General features: G+C 35.1%; 1 protein-coding gene and 1 long non-coding RNA gene across 4 annotated transcripts in view; one reads left to right on the top strand and one right to left on the bottom strand.

The window, feature by feature from the left end:
* Positions 1–4465, bottom strand: part of LOC116098616 — a 30085-nt gene extending 25620 nt beyond the window's left edge. For all 3 annotated transcript variants that reach the window (XR_004121893.1, XR_004121892.1, XR_004121894.1), the window contains exon 1: positions 4385–4465. This is a non-coding gene — a long non-coding RNA (uncharacterized LOC116098616). The remainder of the gene's footprint in view (positions 1–4384) is intronic.
* Positions 1–23737, top strand: part of Kcnd2 (potassium voltage-gated channel subfamily D member 2) — a 500916-nt gene that overhangs the window by 104241 nt on the left and 372938 nt on the right. The window lies entirely within an intron of this gene.

A 23737-nucleotide genomic window follows, 5' to 3' on the forward strand; every position in this document is an offset into this window, starting at 1 on the left:
AGCAATAGCATTAGTGGTAAATAATAACATGGGATGTGCTGTCTTTTGGCGGATAGTGCCCTGATTTACATGTGCTAGTTCAGCTGTCCCTCAGTGCTGTTTAGGTGCACGCTATAAACCATCATCCTCTTTGTAGAAGATACTTATGAGGTGTTCACTGAATATGACACAGGTAAGAAGGGCCGTTTAGAATCAATCTAGGTGTGAAAGAGTATATGCTTTTAATTTGTACTCTTCATGTCTTAAAAAACATAACACCAAAGCCCATAATAGGAAATTGCAGCAAATACTTCTTTTGTACTGAATCTTCTTTTGCCACTTTAGAAGGATACAAAAGAGTCTGCAAACTGATGTCTGAGCTGCAAGCCAATACCTCGCTTACTCAGACACTGCATGCACCTGGAACCCTAGGCTCTCACAGAAGGTTCATTTCTCCCTGGTGCTTATAGCCTCTCAGGAGCTTTTTACTGTGTCTGGGCTTCCCACTATCTTCATTCCGGGCCTTGTGATGAAGAAACCATTCCTATCTGGGTCATGGCTGTATTCGAAGTGAGGTGAAAGAGAATGTGCTCACTAACCCTGGACTGAGTATTAAATCTTTTGACTGCCAGACAGAATTCATCTCTGACCTCTTAATATTGGCCAAAGTAAACCCTGTGCCTATTCCCAAGTTATTCTTCATACATCTCACAGACAAATCCTACATCGAGGGAAATGGAATAGTTCAAGAGTGAATTCTGACTCCAAGCTTGTTGTCTTTCCTACTGTAGAGTTGGTCATTTCTGACATTTTCCAGAGGTAGGAGGTAAACCAGTAAGGTGAGAAGAAGAGTCTTAGGAAATTTTCTCAACAAACAAAATGCCCATTCTTCTGAAGGGAAGTAAATTCACCATTCCCTATGATGTGAGTGAGTAATTGCAAGTTCAGTTCGATGAAGGTATAAGGCATAAACAAATGAACTATTTATTGTCTTAGTGATGAGTCTGTCTACATATGCGAGGATAGGGGTCATCTCGTGACGCTTTACTGATTTACACGAAGGGAAGCCTCCTTGAACAGAAAGCTTCTATGATATTACTTCTTAGTTCTTTCTCACATCAACATGGCACATAAAATGAAAGGAACCCAGATCCACAGTGGATAAATCACTAACGCAAAGTGAGGTACATTTCTTCAATCAATTTGTACGGATCACAGTCATAGGCCTGTGTTCTAATAGCTTAGCTTCTGTTCCTCCTTCCTCACCCTGAAAGCCTCTGTGAAGAATGAGGTAGAAGTAGCAGGCTGCTCAGAAGGTATGATCTCTTTTGCACGGCTCAGAAGTCCGTGTTATAAAATGTAGTGTTTGCTTCATTTTGTTCTCTATTCAAAATTCATAGAGATTCTTGCCTTTCTTGTTTTAACCTTTCCTTTTTAATTAATAATCATGAATATTATATTTTGGAAGATTTTAAATTATAGTTACATCATTTCTCACCTTCTCTTTACTCCCTCTAACCCCCCATGTTAGCCCTCTACTCCTCAGATTCATGACCTTTTACTTTTATTAATACATATATTACATTATATAATTACATAAAATTATAGTATATATACATATATAAACACATAAATATGATAAACACAGCCTGTTTGGTTCATATAATGTTACATGTACATACAAAATTTACTTGGTATTAGATAACCAGATAGAGGCCTCATCCCTAGGAGATACTAATTTTCTCTCTCAGCAGTCATCACTCTCTGTAATTCTTTGTCTAAGAGTGGGGCCCCATAAGATTTTCACATTCCAAGTTAGGATAACTACTGGTATTGTCATGTTGTTGAGGTATCCGGGGTATAGCTTCCCTACCATTACTTTGTGAGACAAAATCACAGAAGAATTCTTTGTGTTCTAGGTCTAACAATCTCTCCACCTCCTCTTCTCTTCTCTTCTTTGAGCCTTAGGTACAGTGCTTTTGGAGTGGTTAACTTTTGCTAACATGAATGGTATTGATAGATGTTGTTGTTGTTGTACAAACATTAAAATTCTCCTTACCACTTGTTAAACACTATAAGATGTTAACTGTAGTCATTATTCTATCCAGTAGATCTCTTGAACTTATTTCTTCCAATTGAAGTGCTTGCTTTTTTGACTAACATCATCCTGAAGTCTCATCAGCCTTCCAGTCTGCTGAACACAATTCTGATTTTGAATTAAGTAAGTTCTGTATTTGTAGATCTTTTGACCCCATATAAATGAAGTCTTGAAGTATTTGCTCCTCTGTGGGCAGCTTTCATTTAAAATTATATCTCCAAGTCTATCCATAATTATTATTTTTTTTCAAAAGGAAGGATTCCTTCACTTTATATTCAAATATTTCACTGTACATATGTGTAGATATATATGCCTGTTTTTTTTTGTTATTTTTTATTGTTGTTGTTGTTTTCATAACAGGGTTTCTCTGTGTAGCCCTGGCTGTCCTGGAACTCACTCTGTAGACAGGCTGGCCTCAAACTCAAAGATCCACCTGTCTCTGCCTCCCAAGTGCAAGGATTAAAGGTATGCGCCACCACCGCCCAGTTATATGCCTGTTCTTTGTATGTTCATTCACTAGTGGGATACTTAAGTTATTTTTATATCTTGGATCTTCTAGTTAGTGAGATAATCAATACTAAAACGCAGCTATCGTTGACATACTGATTGTGTTTTCTTTGGTTATACATTCATGGGGCCATGAGGAGAAGGCCTGCAGCATGAGTGGGATCCAGAAGTGTCCAAACACCAGGAATCTCATTCTGGGATCCTCAGGAATATGATGTCCCTACTCCTCCCTGCTCTGGGCCTGCAAGTTTTGTGGCTCATATGCCTGTGCCATAATTTTGTCCCACCAGAGGTCATATAGTCCACTAGCCAGGTTGAATTTCTTTTCCACTTATAAGGTCATGTCCAGCAGCACCCAGAATTCCTCCTTATGCAAATGTGACATCTTCAGCATGCTGGCCTTGGCCATTGATGAATACTTACCACAAAAGCCTCTTTGCATTCCCCAAAGGTTTAAATAGGCTTTGTTCCATGCATTTAAGCAATCTGCTCAGTGATGCTTGCTTTCATAGAGTCTGTTCTCTTAGCACTCATGGCCTAAGGTCTCCTTATCCTATGGTAATTATAGTCTCAATTTCCCTCTCAGATCACCAATCTGATGGAGGACCCTTAGTGTATGTATTCTTTAATCACTTGTGTCTACAATTCTTCTGAGCCTCAGGCATTCAATATAAGTTCCCTTTACATCCCATATTCCTACCACTCCATCTCTAGAATCAGCATAAACTGATGTAGAAAAACACTTATTATTAATTTATTTCACCCACACTGGATTTAGACATTTTATTCTATTGCATAAGAACAACTCTATCTGCCCTTTGTTCCGATCTAAATTAATTTTATGTTCTATAAGAGAAACAGTCTGTCTTCCTCAACACTCTCAGAAGTGAAGTTTTCTAACTTTTAAAAATATAAACCTAACACTTAGCAGATCTAGAATAAATAAATAAATTTGGGAAAGAATTTTATATTTCTTTTTTTCCTGAGGAAGATCACATGCTCAAAGCTACAGAAATTTCATTAACTTTTTAAACATTATCATATAGATCTTTTCACAGATAATACGAAACAGTGGGGAGCAATTTCTTTTTCTGTTTCACCATTGACTTCATTCTCATCTGATAGGATGTTTTTCTTTCCATAGAGGAACGGGACTGTTAAATTTAGCACTGTCTAATACTCCGGGATCAAAGCTCCCTACCCAGTCCCCAAAGTGGAACGGCCACTGCCAGCCTTTCAGCTGTAGTCTTTATGAACCTGGACTTTCTGGGCCAAAGTGAGAAGCCTGTGAATTGAATTCCCTAGACAAAGTTTTACTTCAGCTTTGTGCTCTGACTTTCATTTCCCCTCAGGGATCCGTTTACTTCTCTAGAATATTATCTGGCCAATGGCACCTTACTCTGACTTGTGCCTAGCTCTCCGAATATGTTGCCAATGCCTCCATATTCCGAGTCTAATTTATTATTAATTTCAGGACAGAATTTATTTGATTTTTATAGTGATACTTTCTATCTTGAGATTTTTCTCTTCCTGTTTTGCTTTCTCTTTACCTTGGACTAGGTTTCTAAACTTAGCCATGATTTTGTTCCTTTCATTCTGTAAAGAAGTTAGAAAAATATAGTTACGCAGCCCCTGCTGCTTGGTGAGGATCAGAACCTGCCCCAGGCCCTGCTCTTTCTTCTGTGGTGCTAACTGGCAAAAGGCGGTCCAGTCTAAGCGCTGAGCTTTCACCACCTCACACACAAAAGCCAAGAACTCTTTATACAGAGTGATTCACATGCAAATCTTAAAGCTCTTTACCTCCTCCTCAAAGCTGATTTAGTTTGCAACTGCTCTTCACACTCAGGAGTAATAATGGAGCTCATTGTTCTTTCAGAATACCTGTCCTATTATGAGAGGACTTTCTAGAATTTTAAGAGACATTCAAAACCCACCTTCACAGAAGAGCCGAAGGAATTAATGAATGTAAAACTTTTACTTTCAATACTTAATACTACCAGAATTTTACCATGCTTGACTAATCTAGACAGCTAACATTGATAGAATTGGAGTGCTACTGTAGCACACGAACTGATTTTATCTCACTTACTCTTGTTTCAATATATAAAATTTGAGCATAGAAAAATATCCAAGGGAATTTGCTACACACACAATACCTCTTCTACCTATTAAAGAATTGTCAGCTAGAGTCAATTTAATGAGTTCAATTTGCCCCGTTATAATCTTCCTGAGAAATTTCAAAAACTATAGGTAGTTATAATATTTCTATAATTTCCTATCTATAATATTCTATAATATTTCTTTATTCCTATCTATTTAATAAACCCGGAATATGAACAGTTGGGATTGCTGATTATCTCTGTCTTTTAAATACTACTTTTATAGTGAATATAATTTTTTGTAAGGTGCCAATTGGATGCAGTTCAAATACTTCCTTGAAATCGTTTATTTCCAACAGATTTATTGTTATTTATTATTTTTATTAATATTATGCTTATGAGAAGCTTGTCAATGTTAATTTGCATTTCCACTATTATATTTTTGTGGAATATGAGTTATGATACTTCTGCGCATGATAATATTACTTTCCTTTTCATAGAATCTTCATAGTAGATGTTCAGGTAGCAAATCTGAAGTAGAAAAGTTATGATTGATATTTGTAACTAGTACATCAATGGTACTATATAGAGAGTAAGCACTTTTTATAGTTATTATTCTTTGGCTTACTTCTTGTAATAAGATTTGATGATCTTTTCCCACATGATAATTTTGAGTGAGAATTCTATTATCTTACGAGCTTCCTCAGCTAAGTAACTGCATTATAGAATTTTTTCTCTATGTGTCTTATTCCATGTAAGTTTCACCTTCAAAATGCACACAAGTTATGGATCTTAATATACACTTTGATCTTAATTAAGAGACTTTCTTTAACGATTTCTATTGATTTTTTCAGATGAAATTTAGAATCCTTAAAGGGCAACTCAAGTCCTTTCTGGTGCAGCTTTGCCTTCTTTTCAGACTTGAAGTCTGTAGGACGTGTTCTGAATTATTTAGCTGTTCTCTTTTGGCACTTCTCTATCTTTGCGTACAAGCGTTCTTCTGTTTGAATGTGTTTCTCCACTGTGTATCACTGAGTCTCATACTCTTTGGAGTTGTGTATTTGCTATTTTCCTGATCACCTTCACCAGTCCTCAACTACTGTGGCTAACTTACTAGCTTCTCTCAGAACCCTGTGTCCTACCTGCAAAAGGAGCTTGTGCTACTCAGCCATCAAACTGAACAAAGTGAAAGGATGACATGAACCCCTTTGTCTTTATTTAAGGGCCAGGCCTGATTTAAAAAGAAGGCCATAAGCACCAGCTCCAGGAACAGACCTTAAAATCCAGAAACAAGGTTGTAAACCCCCCTCCCAAATAAAGCCTACCACAAAAATGAGGAAGCATCTTATCTCAGGATAGGCCAGCTGTGCTGGGCAGCCCTATCTCATCCTGGTTAAACATTCATGACATAGGAATGCAGACCGCTGACCACTTGTGAGCTCCTAGCACCCACAAATGAGATTTTGTATTACCTAATCCTTCTAGAGAGTTTCCTTGGAGCCCTAGAAGGCCTGGGCTTCTTTGTCTGGGGTTGCCATTTCAAAGGGTGGTTGATCTCAGCATGCTGATTCTTTCTGCAGAGTAAAAGCTCTTTGTCTTTGTGTAGTATCTGAGTCTGGGGTCTTCCTTTAGTGATTTTCAGACGTTTTACAAAAGAGGGAAGTGATCTGCCACATGCACAGTACTTGGCATAGTGCCCGGAAGAAATTAAATGCAGAGTGCATAGTTCTGGTGTGTGTGTGTGTGTGTGTGTGTGTGTGTGTGTGTGTGTGTGTGTGTGTGTGTGTTAAAATACCTGAAGTCTTTCAGAATGTGCAATGTATGACCTGTGCTCTGGAAATATATTTTTCAGGAAATAGTACAACAGCTATGTTTCCCTACCCCTCTCCATTATTTTTCAGTCATAGTTCTTAAGAAACTATGAACTGAGCACTCTAACCAAGGACTTCTAATACAATAGATGCAGAAATGCAGATTCTTTCCTGTTTCCTGTATGTAAATGTCTAGTTTTCCAAATCACATGGTGCTTAGTACATACCATGTGGAATCTTTTAGCTTGAAGAATCATCACTAGGTTCTATTCCTCGACAGTTTAAATGTACCAGAACCAGACAACTATGCCTTTCCAATATGCTGCATGGATTTATATCAAAGCTTTATAACTGAAGTGTCAGAAATCCTAAGTTTTCCAGAGGCTGCATTATTTTTATGTAGATGAGGAGATATGGTTCTCTATTCTATTACATGAATTGTCATCATAATATTACAGTTAAAGCTAATGAACCATTCCCTGGCATTTGAAAAGCCAGTTAACAGAGCATTTTCCTGACAAAGCTTAAGTTTATAAATGAGTTAAGTCTCTGTGTGTGGGTGCTGTAATGATTATGACATTATCCTTCAACATTATAAAATATCCCCTTTCAGCCCCCAATTAAGGCAGGTACAGCATTCACAAGAAAGAATTCCTAGTCATTTCATCAAAATTGGATATATGGGGATTTGAGGGAAAGAACAATACCACAAGGAATATTACTTGTCACAGAAGCTATTGAAACCTGAGGTGTACATTTACCATTATGTAGTTTCTTGACTCAACCCTAACTGAGCATAGATTATATAGACTGTATATGCTCATTTGTGTCTAGGTTTCTTCTTCCCCTCTCTCTCTCTCTCTCTCTCTCTCTCTCTCTCTCTTTCTCTCTCTCTCTCTCCTTACTTTCTTTCAATCAGGAAATTATTAAAGAAAAACATACTCTTCAGTCTCAGGGATTGTCTCCATTTTGTTGTGTTTTTGTTTTTAGTTATTTTTTAGGTTATAATATAATTACACGATTCCCCACTTCCAGTTTCAGGAGACTGTCTCAGTTGAGAGCTCAGATGCTAGTCTGCAGTATTTATGGGAATTTTTTGGCAAATTTCAAGGAACACTTTCCAGATTTTCTTAGCCTTGTTAATAGAATAAATTATTGAAAACTCAGTATGTTAAGTTACTGTATTTGACATACCACTATTTCTGTATTTAAATGTTTGTCACCAGCCTTGAATTATTGTTCTATGGTAAAGCAGATGCTTAGATGAACTTTAGATATATTTTAAACTATTCATATAAATAAAAATTAAATGGTAAATATCATGACTATATATAACATGGTTTTAATTATATAATTATTTTACTATTATATTTCTATACCTGAGTTAACTCCCTTTGAAATATTGAAGCATGTAATGATATTTTTGACTACTACCCATTGCTTTATTTTGGCCTAAGTATTAGTTCACCATATATTTATCTGGAATATTCATATCAATATCATGAATATTCAATTTGTTTTCTGATACTACATTTCACAATCCATGAAAAACATTACATTTAATCAATATCACCTCAATTAGATGCTAAAGCCACAGTTTGAAAAATAATTTATATCAAATGGTCATATACTATTATTACTATGTCCAGTTCTTCTTGAGGAGGAATTGGTCATATCCTGCCTCATACTCAGCTTGCACGTGATAGAATCGATGATGTATGACTTTTATTTTCACAGTATTTCTGAATCTTTTGATTCAAGTTGAAATTAGAGTTTTCAAGTTAAATTTGATGATTTCTTTAGTGTTAGACACAGTTTTCAATAAGTGTTAAAATTGAAGTCAGAAAGATGGGATTTGAATTCTGAATCAGGAATTAGTACACAGTGTGATTTTTGGACAAGTAATTTAGCTTGTGCAGCAGTTAATTTGGCCTTTGTAAGTTTAAAAGCAATAACGTAAACCATTCTTTCTCATGTATCTTGGAACAGGGGAATAGAAGATCATAGAGATTTAATTTTAAAAGTAAATTATGATGCTTAGTCAGAGCACTTATCTCAGAATATTAAGGTTATTTTTTCACCAAGTCAATGAAATACATATTTAGAGGAGTCAATCAAGCAGAAGTGCAGGAGGCTCAGGATAGACAGTGAGAGTGGCTCATCGTTTATTAAATCTTAATTCTGTCTTCTCTGGACAAGTTTTCTCAAATACATCCTACTTGATTCTCAAATAGTGCCTCATTATATGTTTTTGTAGATGTAACAGAATTTTCAATTATATTGATTTGTCATCCTCCTGTTCCCAAAAGCATATGAAGGTATAGAGTTGAGTCCATGGTTTTGGACTCTGACAGACACATAGTTACATTTAAGCATGCCATTGCAAATACTTGAGCTGTCCAAGTCTTAACTGATTTTATAAAAATGAGAAACTAATGTTTTATTTTGGTGAAATTCTTCATAGCAGATATCCTAAGGACCTATCATTTTCATTCATTTCACAATTTCTATCATTTCCTCACCTCAATTTCCTCATCTTAGATATATTTGTATGCCTTTTCAGCTTTATCCAGGAAATTACCTATCTGTCTACCTATCTATTTACCCACCTATACATCTTTATCTATCTATCCATACATGTGGGGGACCGGCCAGCGGACCCTCACTCTGTAGGTGCTCTCAGACTGGAGATTATTGAGTACCTGTGAATACAAGTGGGTGAGAGAGAGACAAAGACATGGGCACCAAGTAGCTGTATCAAGGTGTATCTTTACTAGGGGAAAACTGAGTTTATATAACTAGAGGCAGAATCGAAACCAAGGGCAAACCGAAAACAAACAATTTAACAGAAACAGGAGACCGGAGGAAGGGAACTTCAAAGGCAAGTCCAACAAGGTGAGGCAGTCTTTTTTTCTGCAGCAGCCAGGCATCCACAGGTGGTCGAAGTTCTGGGGCTGAGAGATAGTTTCAGTTTCACTCTCGAGGTTGAGGGGGAGGGAGCCCACACATACATATATGTGTCTATATATAGAGAGAGACACACACACAGATATATAAATTTATATATATATATATAAATTCATATATATATATTCATATATATTCATATATATATATTCATATATATGTGAATGGATTATTCTAAAGCAGGTTAAGTAGCTTATATCTATGATTTCTCTTTGTTCTTTATTATCATAGGAGTTTATCACGCCTTTGATCCCAGAACTTGGTAAGCAGAGGCAGGCAGATTTCTGAGTTTGAGGACAGCCTGGTCTACAGACTGAGTTCCAGGATGGCCAGGGCTACACAGAGAAACCATGTCTTGAAAAACAAAAAAACAATACAAAACAAAACAAAACAAAAAAAAAGGAGTTTATCCATTCAGGGAAAAAAGAAGGTTGGGTTAGAAAAATATTTAGCAATAGAGAACATATGTGAAATACTTTATCTTGATATGGAGGCAAGAAAAGAAACATACATTTTTCTCTACATACCAGCATAAATAAATATATTTATGTAAAATTTAAAATAATTTAATGAAAATTGATGTTTAAATTTATATGTTTCTATCAATTATAAATATAACTGTATCAACAGATGATATTTAACCACCAAGAATGTTTTCTGTTTATTTGAAAAATGAAATTTTAGAGGGCATTGTATTTTTCTTGGTGGCATATAACATGTACAATATTTAACTAAATTATTAATAAAATACAACAATTATAAAATGGCTTTTTTTAAAAGAAAAAAGACATTGTTACAATGAATAGAATTGCTACACTATAAATTCATGCAAAACATGTTCATAAAAATGTGATTCTTTACTGGATTGCTGAAGATGGTAATGTTTAAATATAATGCCTCTCTCAACAAAACATTTAGTTCATTAAGTAAAAGTTTTAAGTGTGTCACACATCAGAATGCTTTATGTTTTGTTCATGATAATCTCTACATATATATGTAAACATATATAATTGTACAAACATACTCACATATATATAAATGTATGTATATATATACATATATGTGTGTATACATATATACATATACACATATATATATACACATACACACATACATGCACACACACAGAGGGATATGTGTGCTTGTGTGTGCTTGCTTGTGTGTGATCTCATACATTGGAGCTATGCTAAGGATAGAGAATATGATAAATACTCACTTGTCATATTACTTTCTTTAGTAACTATTGTATTGCTGATGTATTCTATTTTAATCTATAATGGAAATTTATATGTCTGTTTAAGAGAAGAGCTAATTTGTGACTGTAAGTAAAATAAACCTGAAATAAGTGTTCATAAAAAATTAATATTTACTTAAAGCTAATAAGCTTTCTAACATGCAAAAATTTATATGAGAAAAACTACTTTGATTTTTTTCCCCAAGGATAAATAACTCTTTCTTATGAATGAAATAAGATGATATTAGTACATACCATAACCCAGGGCACTGATATTGTACTTTCTCTAAAATATGAGAATTCTACTTAATAGGAATTTGAAAGTGTCACTGATATCTATTAATGACTTGCAAAACTTTATGGAAGAAGTCATGCATACACATGTCAAGCAATTATGGTTGATGGCATGGTAACAGAGAAATTAAGTTCTATATTATATTTAAGGTCATAACTGCTCTTTTGTTTTATGATCTTTAACGTTCTTGTCAGTTGATAATACTGCTTTGAAAATGACAAATAGACTGTTATTTACTTCAATGATTTAATATATGCACAAACATCTGTAGTTGACTCCCAAGGAAATTTTAAATTTCTTTTTAATACTCATCCTTAAAATCTCCCATCCATAACTTGTTTATGTTTATGGGCTAGTGAACTTTTAGAAGTTCTTTGATTTTGTTTTTCCTGTTCAGTGCATTGAGCCTGTACTTTCTTGTTTGTAAAGATCTCTCTAGTATCATTCGGAGAGATGACTGGGACAACTGGCCAGGTGCAGAAACATTCTGCTCATTTGTTCAGAGGTCAATTAACTCCTAGCCTTCAGGTGATTGAGCTGCAGTTGCAGATGGAGCAATCTTCATACTCAGTACAGACAGCCTGGAGTTTTATGGGAACCAAACTTGCTAGATGCCAATGAAATACACTGTTATCATTGACATTGATTATGATGCTCTTATAATATGATAGACACCAAGGTTTGAGGATGGTTCATTATGTCAGCTTACCTTAGTGTCTTGAATGATACATTTCTTCTGAAGGAATTATGACACCCGATAAACTGAAGTATCTATATAAATACAATATGTAAAAATAAAATTTATAGCCATATAAATTTAGGACAAATTTTATAAACCAGATTTGAATTTTAGACAAAATTTGACAGTATTTATTGCATGAAGATGTGTAGTGATGTTAAGACATTTTACATAGACTCTTTACTGAATTACCTTAATGATATGACCATTAATAGGAATAAATTAGAATCCATAAGGACAGCCTTACAGTTGGGCAATACTTCTGAGTCTCCCATCCTTCCTTACTGTAAGGCACTGTGGTTTTTTTTATAGGGTAAATGGGGCCTGTAGGCCCAGGAAGTATGAATGATGAATGGGATTCTGACAGTCTGTGACCTTCAGTGGCTTCTGATACAGCACAAAGTTTCCCAGGTAGAATGACTTTGTGAAATGACAAAATAGAAGAGAGTAGATAACATCCCTCCAAAAAATCTAATCAAAGTTTTTCAAATCTAACCACAGTTCATATTCTATGCTTTCTGTGTTTAGTACTTGTTTATGTGTTGGCACATCACTAAAAAGATACTAATATGTCGTTAAACATGCTTGTGAGTTGTATGTAGATACTGAGTGCACAAAAAAAAAAAAAAAAAAAAAAAAAAAAAAAAAAAACTATGGTCACAATACATAGAAAATACTGGCAAAAAATATAAATGAAAGTCTTTTCCTTAAAAACAAATTAGCATGTATATGACCATGTATTCATCATAAAGAAGGAAGACTCTTACAGGAATATTAATGTTATTAAAATTATGTTACATTAATTGTCCTCAAGAGCATTGAAAATGTTAAACAGTGATACACTATTTAAATTAATTACTCCAAATTTGCTTGTGATTTCTTGAGCAGATGTCAAAAAATAAAAAATAGGTTTAAAAATAATAATTACAAATTATTTACAGATTAAAAGTTTTCAGACTATATTGGTAAAAAAATAACAAAATATTTCATAGATTATAATTTTCTTAACTAAAAGACAATTATAATATATAAATTATAGAGATATGGTATATTTTTGCTCCAAGAGCCTTACTTAAAATTTTGTTGATAATAATCAGATAGACAGTATACTTAAGACATAATTATTGGTGTCTATACTCTACCAATGCTTTATTATGTTTTTAATTTGATATAATCCTGAGGAGGCATTAAAACATCTTCAATGTTAGCGGAAAAATAAAAATAAATGATTGTAACATTATAGTTCACAGACATCCCATTGATGCTTTCAATTTTTTCTGTGGTAGAGTCTACTTAGTCCTGAGATAAGATTTACTAAATAGTAGCAAAAATATAGGCAAACACTATGAATAAAGAAAGTAGAACATCAGTATGAGGGAATGGCTTAAAGGCTGGGTACTTACAGACTTTGATTAGATTGAAACCTTGCCTCCAATAGAATTCTTATACATAGAAAAAAACATATTTAAACACAATGCATGCCACTCATTTCAAAAAAGAACAGGTCGAAGCCAGTCCTTTCTCATTAGGTCTAAAAGTAAGCTGTTCAGAAAATGATAACACCTGAAATTCAAACCCATTGATTTTATTTATAGGTTTAGAGTTAGCATAGTCAGTAGGTTTATATGAGATATTTACTTGGCTTTATAGTTCTTTTATAGTTCTATCCAGGATGCTATCAAATTGTTCATGCTGAACATATTTTATTTTTCCTTGAGGATTTTGTAAGTCTGTAGCTGATTACCCAGCAAATTCCTATCTAGACAAAACAAATGCTATTTTTCAATCTCATTATTTCCTTTTGTATTTTTCCTTTTTGTGATGAGGATTTGAATCTGGCCATTTCACAAGACAAGCAGGTAGTCTACCACTTGCCTACATCACCAAGTCTACTTGTATTTTTATTGTTGCTGCTGTTGTTTCAAGCAGGGTTTTACACAATATGCCAAGATAGCTGCCAGTCATGTTCATGCTTCAGCTTCCTGCATTCTGGGGTTTCAGGTATGGGCTGACCCCAATGGTTTTAATTTCAGAAGGGGATAAAAGATTTTAGAATCTAAACACACCCTATTATCTTCTGTCCCTTATCACTATACTCTCACCATTTAAAGACTAATGATGACGCAAAGAGTCCTGTTATTCAAGCACTAACCAGATGAATATTTTATGATGGACAGTCCCACAATGGTTTTAGGCTACTATGGGAGTGCAAGATTGGGAAAACATTGTGTCCATTTTAGGAAAATCAGGAAACAATGTTCATTTCCAAAATAATGAAAGAGGTAACCATTTTTCAAAACTGCAGCACAAACAGTATATATTTTTTTTAATATGTGAAAGTCTAACTTCCATTTTGTGGCAACCCCCAGCTCCTCCCGGGGCGGGGGGGCAGGGGAGGGAATCACTCAAGTAAATTCCTGTCCTGTGCCTCTCTAAGTTAATCATCAGCCTTAAAACATTATTAATGGATTAACTATTCTCCTCAATTATATTTTCTCATCTTTTCATACATCAAAAATATATTTCAACACAGCATTCTACGTACTTTCTCTGTGGTGAGGAGGCTGTGAGATACTTACTGAGGAAAAGTTCCTGAAGAAATTTCAAAGATGCTTCTTGTAAAAGCTCAGTAATTTAAAGGGCATCTCTTCCCACCAAGAACATATTTCTGAGCCCCAAAGTCCAAAGTGTTCTGGAAATAGTTCTAGGTGAAATTGCAGCACTCCTCATTAAACAAAGCAATTCTCCTTGAACATGGCATGGATTATACAAGCTTTCCTCGTTGGTTCCCCTTCCCCCATTTTATTTTGCCTGTATTTCCTTTTTTTCTTGTCAATTCTATTCAGTCTATAGGACCCTGGCTACCCAGATTGCTCTTGTACTTGGCACTCCCTCTAAATTATCTTGTCTTAATTTTAACACATTATAAGAATTAATGTATTTTAAGTTTGTTAACTAGAAGTGAATAAATACTGCAAGTAATCTTAAGCTTTTATTATTTAACAAATGATAATTATTAAACTATTGGAAGCAAGCATGCATTCTAAACATGCATAATCACATGTTGTTGCTACTTTAGCACTCATATCTTCTAACATCTAGCCAAAGTTCACCAACAGACTGACCTAAAGTAACAGCACAACTAGAATTGATGCTGCGGACTAAATACAAACACAGAAGCAGCATTAAGTCTCATAGTTGACCTGTGAATGCATAATATGTGTAAGTCTGTTGACATATATGTAGGAACTATTTTCTCTCACTGAGTAGCTCAACACAGAAGAACTTAAAGCCAACAGCTTGAAGTGATATTCTTTGAGATTAGTTTCTATGATTTTACTACTAATAAGGCAATGTGCTTGCCCCGTTCCTTCTTAACTTCTGTATTGCCTTAATACTGCACATGTTATTATTGGCTATATCTAAAGTGGCATCGCTTAATCCTCTGAGGCCATATTAAAAGCCTTAGTCACTGCTGGTGGGATGTTGAGACTTAGTGACACTTTTAGGCTGTGGTGATGTTTTATTAAAGGTAGCTCATTGTGGACATTCTCTTGAAGAGTGTATTGAGGCCCAGGATCCTTCTTTTAGCTTTCTGCTTCCTGGCTGCAATGGTATGAAAAGCTTTCCTCTATCATGTCCTATCTCTATGGACTGGTGCTCTACCTCACTATAGGCCCAGAGCTCAATGTCTGTACTCTGTTGCTTCTGGAATGGTAATGCAAATCAATTATTTTTTTTAACCTGTTTATGTTGGATATCGTGATCAATGCAAGACTAACAACACTTTGCTTATATATAAAATGAAGCCATGTTAAAAATATTGTAGAACTTATTTACTTTATAAGACTGAGTAAACTATATGAGATTAGAGTAATGAGATTTTTGTCCTAACTTATAAAATGAAATATATAACAAATTAAATGTAACTTCTCAGTAGAATCATAAAAAAGAAGGGAAAAATTGTCAAATAAATTACTATGTCCATGGTGTTATTTAATGTAAGTTACGATTAAACCTATTAGCACAACTATCCTTTCATAACATATTTTCAGAGTACATCCTAAGCTCTGTTCCTGCAGAATATTTTCTGCAGTTATAAATTTGTATTTTATGGAACTATTGACATCATAATACAGCATATTGCATTTATTTGAAGTATTATACCTTTATTACACATATATCACATTACTTGCTTTCAATATCACTGAGAAGAATGCACATAGATGGTGTGGGGAGATAGCTCAAATGGGAAAATGCTTGCTGTGTAAGCATAACTACTGTGGAGTGGATTCTCAGAATGCACATAAAATCCATGCAAACTAATGACAGATCTCAGGAGACTGAAACAAAGGATCTATTGGCGAGCTAGCTGGCTAGCCAGAGTAAGCATACTTTATTTTCAGTGAGAAACCCTGAACCAATAAGTAGAATGGATAGCCTTTGGGGAAAACATACAACATCAAGTTGCAGATGAATGTATACATGCACCCATAAACATGCAATATGGACACACACACACACACACACACACACACTATAATTCACGTAAGCAAACAAACACACATCATCATTTTAGAACTTTGATTTTTCTTCTTTTACGCAAAAGTTTTTCCTGAGATATTGGTAAACAACTCAGTTATTCCTCTTTTGAAAATAATACTCTTATTAATTTTCAGGACAGAATACATAACTGGCTCATGTAACTCACTCAGATTAAGTTACCACAACTTAATGAGAAGATTATACCCAGGTTTTAAGAAAGAGGTTGATATAGTCTTAAGCTGGAGAACTTTATGTTATACATTTATACATGTATTTTAACACCTTAGGTTCCAGGGCTGATGAGATAACTTAGCAGATAAAAGTACCTTTGTTTGATCCCAGAAACCTACATGGCTGAAGGAAACTTACGTTTTCAAATTGTCCTCTTACCTTCATATATACATTGTTGCACACGTGTCCCCTAAGTACGTCAATAAATGTAATAATAAGTTAAAACCATAGATCCTGTCTTTTTATGTATCTTTGGTTAGGCCATGCTTTGATTAGTGATTGACAAAGGTAGAAAATTAGTAAATATCAGTTAAGTGTGTGGTTATTTCCATTGTGAAAATCATTTGAATCATCATCATCATCAGTTATGTTTATCCCATTATAAATGATAATTACCAAACACATAAGTATTGACTAGTGGGCACCTAGAACTTACCATCTAATGTTTTTCTTAATCTACCATAAAATCTAATAACTTATTTAGGTGAGCAGGAAAACTAAACAGAAACAAATGTTTCTGTCTACAAATGGAAAGGTAGAACAGGAATCAATCTGTAAGATGTGATGCTATTTGTAGATTCTTCAATGTTCTAACACTACCTTCTGAAACAGGGCCAGGGCACCCATATATTAAAGGTTCTCAGGGAAGAAAATGATTTTGATGTAGATATTTTACCTGTTGTGCCTGATTTTCATGTGAACCTCCTCTTTGTTCTGATCACAGGTATTCAGGCTTATGCACTGGTCTCCAGTTGCTATGCATTGAGCTATTTTCAATTGAGAACATAGTTATTTTCAGTATCAATTGGAAATGAGAGCAGTGGCCACCTGATGATGCTGACTCTATCTAGGCTTCTTTGTGTTATCAGACTGAGCACACATTATTTTTGGCTTGACACACCTTTGTATTGATTCTAAGAATTCTGTGCAGTGCTCACGTTTGCTTTCTAACCTCAGGAGGCTCTCGGGGATAGCACAGCCATTAAAATGTAGGTTTGATGATAGAACAGACAGAGTCAGAAACAGTTTTACTTTGTTAACTTTAGGAGTCATTGAAGTTTGCTGTCACCCGGAAGAAAATACTAGAGTATTTTGGAATATAGGAAAGTTCCTCAGAGATAAGAGCCATGTCCTTCCTTATGTTTGTCTACATTATTTTAGAAACTCACTTGAAATGGACTCCATTGTATCACACTTGATTAGCTCACCACTGAACTAATAGTATTAGTATCAGTAATTAGTATTTTTTTTTAACTATTGACACTTTTGTCTTCTTACTGCTTGGCACCATCTTCCCTCTCTCACTTCAGTAGCTCTTACACCTGAAGGTGACCTGGAAGTCAGCAAGTACTTCCTGCCTACATTAGAACCACAGCAAATGTCCCTGAACATGTTTATGGAGAGGATCCAACACCAAAGAGGAAACACAGCTCTGAATATTATTTCATAATCTATTGACCGTACTGGAAATGCCCAGCGATTTTGAATGAGGACATTCCATTCTTGTATATTTAGGTAGCGAGCAATTTTTAATGGAGTTAGTCTTTGTAGTTTAAAAATATCAATTCTACAGTCAGAGGTTGGACAAGAATAAAGAATAATATAAATATTAATTAAATTATTATTTTAATTGTATGTATTTATGTGGTATAGTGCAAAAAGTTGGTATATATGCGTAGTATATAAACATTTACTTTACATTTAATTGTATTCTGAAAAATTAAGAGTTCTACAAGTTTCCTGGTTTTAGAAATATTTGAATATTTTCATCAGTGTTGTTAGTGTTAACATGGCTTTGGTACTGAAATGATTTCCCTGAAAATTTCCTTGAGAAAATAGAGTTGAAAATACTGAAGGATTATGTTTATGATTAACATATTTTTGATGAGTGCATGCATTCAAGGTATGACTGCAAAAGCTGGTTCTGGTTTCACTGACTTTCATTATTCTTCTTATGTAAAATTTTAAATTATACAACTACATCCTTAACGATTTAGTATCACCACACTCGTCATGGTTACTTAATTTTCTACAGGGTGTTTTCCTTAAGATTATCTAAGATCCTTAAATATAGTCTTTTATCTATTTCAATTACAGTGAAATTCCAGCATCTAGAAAGTGCTGACACAAGGTAGACTCCCAATTAAAGCTTACTATATGAATAAATAGATGACACACTGAATGACTGTACATGTAATATTTATCTAATAGAGCATGCTAGTTATAGTTTTAAATGACTGTCAAAATATTTTGGAACAAATCAAAACTTACTAAGTAATTTTCCTACTAAAGGAAATAAAGATAATTGCTTCTAGAAATAGACAAGCATGACAAAATAAAATTGCTTCCTTTATAATAGATACATTTATGGGGAATAATTTTATACATTTGGGTGACCATATTTTTGATTATATGTCATCTCTACAAACAGGGATTTTAATGATGAATAGCTATGAATGGGATATCCTTTTTTAATAATTTATTTCATTTTATTTTATTTGCATTCGTGATTTGCCTGCATATATGTGAGGGTATCAGATATTGGAGTTATAGACAGTTTTGAGCTGTGATGTAGGTCCTGGGATTTGAACCCAGGTCATTTGGAAGAAGAATCAGTGCTCTGAACCACTGAGCCATCTCTTTGGCCCTGCATGTGATATTTTTTACTTCTCATACCTGTCTTCTTATTAAGAAAGGTATTAAGAAAGCAGTTTGAGTTTTTTTTAAAATGTGTTTTCTATATTAACAAGGAAAGAATTTTTACAATGGAGGCATTACTTTCTAAATAAGCACTGATACTAATTCCTATTGATGTTATTAAGAAAAATGTACCTGATGCACAAATCTGTGTACATAAATATATAAATTTAGGGAGCAAGTTAATAGTGTCTTCATTTAGAAGAAGAAGCACATAAGAATCATCTGTAGGCCTATGATCTACCCAGTTGTGGGTTCTGGCCTCAAGTGAAGTTTTGTCTTATGGAGTGATCTGTAAATTCAATTAAATATGGTTTGTTAGTTGCATCTGTGTCACTATTGTATCAGTAGGTATATATGCCCAGTTACTTGTTACTGCAGTTGAAGGCGTTTGGAGCTGGGTGAGACTACTGGTTACTTCCCCCCACTACTGACAGGCATAATACCTTTAGCACTTAATAGCTGGCCGCTAGGGATGAAGTTTCCAGGTCAATGGCTACTTTATTACTCCATATTCACGACTCCAATATGTGGTCTTTAGCAATAGATTCTTACAGTCAAGTTTTAAATACTAACCAAGAGCAATGGGAAATTAGAAAGAAACAGTAGCGAGGAAGGTGTGGGAAGAATTGGAGTGATGGGATGAAGGGTAAATTTAATAAATGTACAATATGGGATTCTCAAACAGAACCAAAGTAACATTAAGACTCTTGAGTCAAAATGACCTGAGTTCTGCAGTATCCTACAAATACGTTCTGTTGCATGCCTACCAATTTCACACCCAAAAAGGAAGAAAGAAATACAACTAAATAGCCAATGTTGTAAAGTCGTTAGTGGAGTGATCATGACGCCCTCATCTGCAATCCCAGCACTCTTTAATCTGATGATGTAGAATAAAACATAACGGTAGTATAGAATTTAACTGTGCTCTTTCTCAAGACAATGGTTTATAACTAAATGAAAGCACTCCAGGACTAGTTCAAATCTGAGCCATTGTATGTAATTTCCTCCTTTGTTGTTCTTGTGAGGCCTACATTGGATATGTATGTGTGTGTACACACACACACACACACACACACACACACACACACACACATTTTGTGCATTGACGATAGGGATTCAGAACCCTATAGCCTAAGGTGACCTGGTTTCACCATGTAGGCAGATTGCCTTGAAACCTATTGCAGTGAATTTTAGATAATACCACTGTGCTGCCTCGGGAGTAAGGCATATCATATCAATTCTCTTTATAGTTTACAAAACTCACTTGGTGAAATTGGCTTTCAATCTTATTGAATCTAGGAATGCAGGCATAAACTTCTCTAATCACCACAGGTAGTAATTTTTAATACTTCAAAAACATATGATTTCATGAGAAAAACTGTCATGAATTAAATAGATTTATTTCTTGTCTCATGGAATAATTTCATTTTGTATAACTATGGATGGTTTGTAGCTGCTGGTTCTCTTGCCTCTGCCTTCCAGGCAGTCACCACAAATGTCTGGATATTAATAGCAGCTTTAAGTGGACACCATTATCAATTCAAGTTACTAAAAACACTCAGAAATGTAAAAACCATATGGTGACTATTTAACAGCAGTGTTATCACATTACCAGTTAAATAATGTAAATTAAATACCTCTTCATCTGCATGTCACAATGTCACAAATGTGAAAAATGCTCTCAAGTATCTTTCACTGAGGGAGAATTCAAAAGAAAATTTAACATTAAAGAAGTTCTAAATCATTCTCTAGCGATTGAGAGAACGATTTGGTTTGGCATTCTATATCAGACAAATTAATGCTATCATGTTTAGATTCTTTGTCATTAAACTCTTTTATTTATGGTATTTCTTCAGGTCTTTATATACCAGATTTGTACCTATGAAGTAATGTATTCTAGAACATTTCTAGCTGTTCATCTCAACAGATTTAGCATCGTTTACGCACTTAACAAAGTGTCTTTCTTTTGAGTCTTTTAAAATCTTCCATGTGTGGTAAACTCTACAAGAATGTTCCATTTTACTGACCACAGTTTTACATTGTGCATAGTACACACATTTAGGGCTGTTTTCTATAACTCTTCTAATATTTAATTTCATACTGAGTCTCGCTCCAAGTAAGTAAGTGTTAACTAGATAAGTAGTTCCAGTTCTTTGACTTGCAATTTCATTTTCAAGGTAGAAACATTAAAATTGGCTATGACTATGAAGTAATTTTTGTAGCAACATAGAAATTGCATTTTTTTCTTCCTCTCTGCAGTCACTCAAATTTTGTGCTCTGGCTCAAATAAACTACCTATTTCTCCTAGGGCTATGTTTTATGTTCACTCAAGACTTCCAACAGAACTTAGTACAGCAGTCCAGCCATATATTGAAATAATAAGATATCTAAATTTAATAGATGAACTTCAAAATAAATAAAGACTAATAGGTGTAAGTATGGGGTCTGATATAGCCAAATACTAACAACTACTTGTTTAATTTTGTCCACATAGGGGGCCAAGCTGGTAAATTGTATAATCTAGTACTGACTCTTTGATCCAAGTGTACATCCAGGGTTGGTCAAATTAATCATAAGGTCAATTATTTTAACTTTTTTTTAATTTAATTATTTTTATTAGATATTTTCTTTATTTACATGTAAATTTCTCCTTTCCAAGTTTTCCCTCCAAAAAACAAACAAACAAACAAACCAAAACAACAAGAACAAACCCCTGTTGCCTCCCCCTTCCCCATGCCTGCTACCCCACCCTCTCCCACATATTGGCCCTGGCATTCCCCTACACTGGGGCACAGAACCTTCACAGGGCCAAGGTCCTCTTCTCCTATTGATGATCGAATTTGCAATCTTCTACTATACATATGCTGCCAGAACAATCAGACCCCTCCATGTGCAGTCCTTGGTTGGTGGCTGAGACCCTGGGAGCTCTGAGGGTACTAGTTAGTTCATATTGTTGTTCATCCTAAGGGGCTGCAAACCCTTCAGCTCCATAGGTCCTTTCTCTAACTCCTTCATTAGGGACGGTGTTCTCAGTTCAGTGGATGACTGTGAGCCTCTACATCTGTATTAGACAGGTACTATCAGAGCCTCTCAGGAGATAGCTATATTTAGGCTGGTTTGTCCTTCTTTCAGTCTCTGCTCCATAGTTAATCTCTGCAACTCCTTCCATGGGTATTTGGTTCCCCCTTTTAAGAAGGAATGAAATGTCCACCTTTTGGTCTTCCTTCTTCTTGAGTTTCTTGTGGTTTGTGGGTTGTTCTTCCTGTATTCCAAACTTCTGGGCTAAAAACCACTTATCACAGAGTGCATATCGTGTTGTGTTCTTTTGTGATTGGGTTACTTCACTCAGGATGATATTCTCCAGATCCATCCATTTCCCTAAGAATTTCATAAATTTATTGTTTTTAATAGCTGAGTAGTACTCCATTGTGTAGATGTACCACAATTTCTGTATCCATTCCTCTGTTGAGGGACATCTGAGTTGTTTCCAGGTTCTGGCTATTATAAATAAGGCTGCCATGAACATGGTGGAGCATGTGTCCTTATTACATGTTGGAGCATCTTTGGGTATATGCCCAGGAGTGGTATAACGGAGTCCTCCAGTAGAACTATGTCCAATTTCCAGAGGAACCACCAAACTGATTTCCAGAGTGATTGTACCAGTATGCAATCCCACCAGCAATGAAGTAATGATCCTCTTTCTCCACAACCTCTCCAGCATCTGCTGTCACCTAAGTTTTTTATCCTATCCAATCTGACTGGTGTGAGGTGGAATCTCAGAGTTGTTTTGATTTGCATTTCCCTGATAATGAAGGATGTTGAACATTTCTTTAGGTGCTTCTCAGCCATTCGGTTATCATCAATTGAGAATTCTTTGTTTAGCTCTGTACCCCATTTTTAATAGGGTTATTTGGTTCTCTGGAGTCTAACTTCTTGAGTTCTTTGTACACATTGGATATTAGCCCTCTATCAGATATAGGGTTGGTAAAGATCTTTTCCCAATTTGTTGGTTGCTGTTTTGTCCTATTGGTGTCTTTTGCCTTAAAGAAGCTTTGCGACTTTATGAGGTCCCATTTGCCAATTCTTGATCTTAGAGCAGAAGCTATTGGCGTTCTCTTCAGGAAATTTTTCCCTGTGCCTATTTGCTCGAGGTTCTTCACCACTTTCCCTTCTATTAGTTTTAATATATCTGCTTTTATGTGGAGGTCCCTGATCCACTTGGACTTAAGCTTTGTACAAGGAGAAAGGAAAGGATCGATTTGCATTTTTCTACATGTTAACCAGCAGTTGAGCCAGCACCATCTGTTGAAAATGCTGTCTTTTTTCCACTGGATGGTTTTAGCTCCTTTGTCAAAGGTTAAGTGACCATAGGTGCATGGGTTCATTTCTGGATCTTCAATTCTGTTCAATTGATCTACCTGCCTGTCACTGTACCAATACCATGCAGTTTTTATCACAATTGCTCTAGACAAGGCTGCCCACTCTCTCCCTACCTATTCAATATTGTACTTGAAGTACTAGCCAGAGCAATT

This window comes from Mastomys coucha, unplaced genomic scaffold, assembly GCF_008632895.1.
Source record: "Mastomys coucha isolate ucsf_1 unplaced genomic scaffold, UCSF_Mcou_1 pScaffold20, whole genome shotgun sequence".
NCBI classification, from domain to species: Eukaryota; Metazoa; Chordata; class Mammalia; order Rodentia; family Muridae; genus Mastomys; species Mastomys coucha.